Here is a 3,113-nt window from a genome sequence, read left to right on the forward strand (position 1 = left end):
CTCGTGATGGATGAGTCACGGGGATCGCCTTGAAGTATAATTCCCACCGAGCGACGAGTAGAATCCTTTACAGACGACTTAAATACGCGACGGGGTATTGTAAGTGGCAGAGTGGCCTAGCTGCCACGATCCACTGAGATTCAGCCCTATGTTGCTCCGATTCGTCCCTCCCCACTTATTCCAAATCAAACGAGTTCCTCCCTCTGCACTTTTGTCGCTTTTCAAATAAATCGGACTAAGGTTAGGGATTATCAAGTCATGCGTCACCAAGGCATGACTTGCGTGCAACCAAGGTCAAGTCACTAAAAATCTCAACAAGTCACGAAGGCATGAAGTGACACCAAGTCTCAAAATATACACCAAGGCTTGACGTGACACCAAGTCCCAAAATATACACTAAGGCATGGCGTGCCACGAAGTCCCAAAAAATAGACCAAGGCATGGGGTGCCACCAAGTCCCTAAGAATACAATAATGGGGCATGGCGGGCCACCAAGTTCCAAGAATACAATGTTGGGGCATGACGTGCCATAAAATCCCAATACTACAAGGCCTAACATGTCTCCAATTCCATAAAAATAGCGTCAAAAGGCGTGAGACGTATAGCATGCAATGGCATGCGAAACAAGAAAATGTTGCCTTTGGAACGTGATAACTTTGAAGTTTGGAAAAAATGGTGACAAGGCATGCCATAGCCGTTGAAACGTGAGAACTTTGAAAATTTTGAAGGTTTTGAAAAAAATTATGCAAAGGCATGCCAAGGTCGTTGGAACGTCCAAAATGGCAACGAGGCATGCCAAAATCATTGGAACGTGAGAACTTTCAATGTTGCAAAAAAGGTGCCAAGGCATGCCATAGTCGTTGGAACGTCCAAAAATGGCACCAAGGCATGCCATCGTCGTTTGGAACGTGAGAACTTTGAAAATTTTAAAGATTGCAAAAATTTGTGCCTAGAAGGCATGCCATAGCCCACAATGACACCAAGGCATGCCAAAGTCGTTGGAACGTGTGAACTCCCAGCACGCGTGGTGCAAGCCTTGCGTTGGATGGGAGTTTTGCGTTGACGGGATGAGAAATGGGGGTGACTACGCTTTTTCAAAAATTCATGTCTCCTACTGTCAATCTGAGAAACGGACTTAAAGAATATATTTATAGGGGGTACTGAGGTTAACCTTCAGACCCCCTCGCTTTCTAGATGGTCACGCTTGCTGACGGGATGAAAAATGAGCGGGACTACGCTTTTTGAGAAATTGATGTTTCGTGCTGCTAGTTTAAAAAATGGACTTAAGACATATATAAAGGGGTACTGAGGTTAACCTTCAGATCCCCGCGCGTGCTGACAGGATGAGAAATGAGCAGGACTACGCTTTTTGAGAAATCGATGTTTCCTACTGTCAGGATGAGAAACGGACTTAAGACATATATATAGGGGGTACTGAGGTTAACCTTCAGACCCCCGCGCGCTCTAGATGGTCACGTGAGCTGACTGGATGAAAAATGAGCGGGACTACGCTTTTTGAGAAATTGATGTCTCCTATTGCCAGTTTGAGAAACAGACTTAAGACGTATATATAGGGGGTATTGAGGTTAACCTTCAGACTCCCACATGCGCTGGCGGGATGAGAAATGGGCGGGACTACACTTTTTGAGAAATTGATGTCTCCTACTGCCAGTTTGAGAAGTGGACTTAAGACATATATATAGGCGGTACTGAGGTTAACCTTCAGACCGCAGCCGCACGTGCGCTCTTACGGGATGAGAAATGGGGGGGACTAGGCTTTTTGAGAAATTGATGTCTCCTACTGCCAGTTTGGAAAACAGACTTAAGGCATATACAGAGGGGTAGTCTGGTGGGTCGAAAGACTTCCCCTCCTATATCGGACATGCGCTTCAGTTAGAGGTGCTTGGCGTGGACTACAACCTATATAGCACCCCACGTGGGATTCGAAAGGTCAGAAATCGTAGCGTGGGTGCTCGGTAAGGATCGCTTTGTCGAGCGTCCACATGTGGGATTCAGAATTGCGATGGATTGCTCGTTTCTCACACGCTGGGTGCGCTAGGAGGTCTCTTCCGCTGTTGACGGGATGAGAAATGGGGGGACTGCACTTTTTGAGAAATTGATGTCTCCTACTGCTAGTTTGGAAAACGGACTTAAGACATATCTATAAGAGGTAGTCCAATAGGTCGAAAGACCTCTCCTCCTATATGGGACTCGGGCTTCTGTTAGGGGTGCGTGGCATGGACGACAACCTAGATAGCACCCCACATGGGATTCAGAAGGTTGAAAACCGAAGCCCTGGGCAAAGGATGCCCTTGCCGAGTGCCCGCATATGAGAATCAAAATTTCATTGGATTAGTCGTGTCTTGCACATTGAGCAGATTAGATGCGTGGGCATTGGTGTGGGCATCCTATCCAAACTGGTCACCATCTTCATCCGCTCGCGAGTGCTTGGCTTGGCCTTTCAGCTCGGGGTGCTTGGCTTGGGCAATTGAGTTGTGCACTCCTCGTAGAATTCGAAAGTGGGCGCTTGGCAAGGATGCCCTTGCTGAGTGCCCATATATGGGAATCGGAATTTCCCTAGATTGGTCGTGTCTTGCACAATGAGCGGATTGGATGCGTCAGCATCCTATTGAAATCGCTCGCCGTCTTGATCCGCTAATAAGTGTTTGGCCTGGCCTTTCAACTCAGGGTGCTTGGCTTGGGCAACTGAGTCGTGCACTCCTTGTCGGAATCGAAAGTGGGCTCTTTGCATAGATGCCCTTGCCTAGCGCCCATACGTGGGAATCAGAATTTTGCTAGATAGGTCGTTTCTCACACAATGAGCAGATTAGATGTGTGGGAATTGGTGTGGGCATCCTAGCCAAATCGCCCACTGTCTTGATCCGCTCACGAGGGCTGGGCATGGCCTTTCAGCTCGGTGTGCTTGGCTTGGGCAATTGAGCCATGCACTTCTCGTCAGAATTGAAACGTGGTTGGCCGGTGATGGCATACCAAGCCTAGAGCTGCAAGCAATTGTTTGATTGGGAAACCACGTCACGCGATGTCAGTGATTGTTAGGCGAGGGAAACCAAGGTGCTAGCCTACCTTGTGGGAAACAATCGTGTCTATCGTCT

The 3,113-nt window shown here is 48.0% G+C and overlaps 1 pseudogene; it reads left to right on the forward strand.

The window, feature by feature from the left end:
• LOC119983774 overlaps window positions 1-165 on the forward strand; it is a 2,926-nt pseudogene extending 2,761 nt beyond the window's left edge.
• Window positions 166-3,113: the final 2,948 nt, after the last annotated feature.

Source organism: Tripterygium wilfordii, chromosome 2, assembly GCF_013401445.1.
Source record: "Tripterygium wilfordii isolate XIE 37 chromosome 2, ASM1340144v1, whole genome shotgun sequence".
NCBI lineage: Eukaryota > Viridiplantae > Streptophyta > Magnoliopsida > Celastrales > Celastraceae > Tripterygium > Tripterygium wilfordii.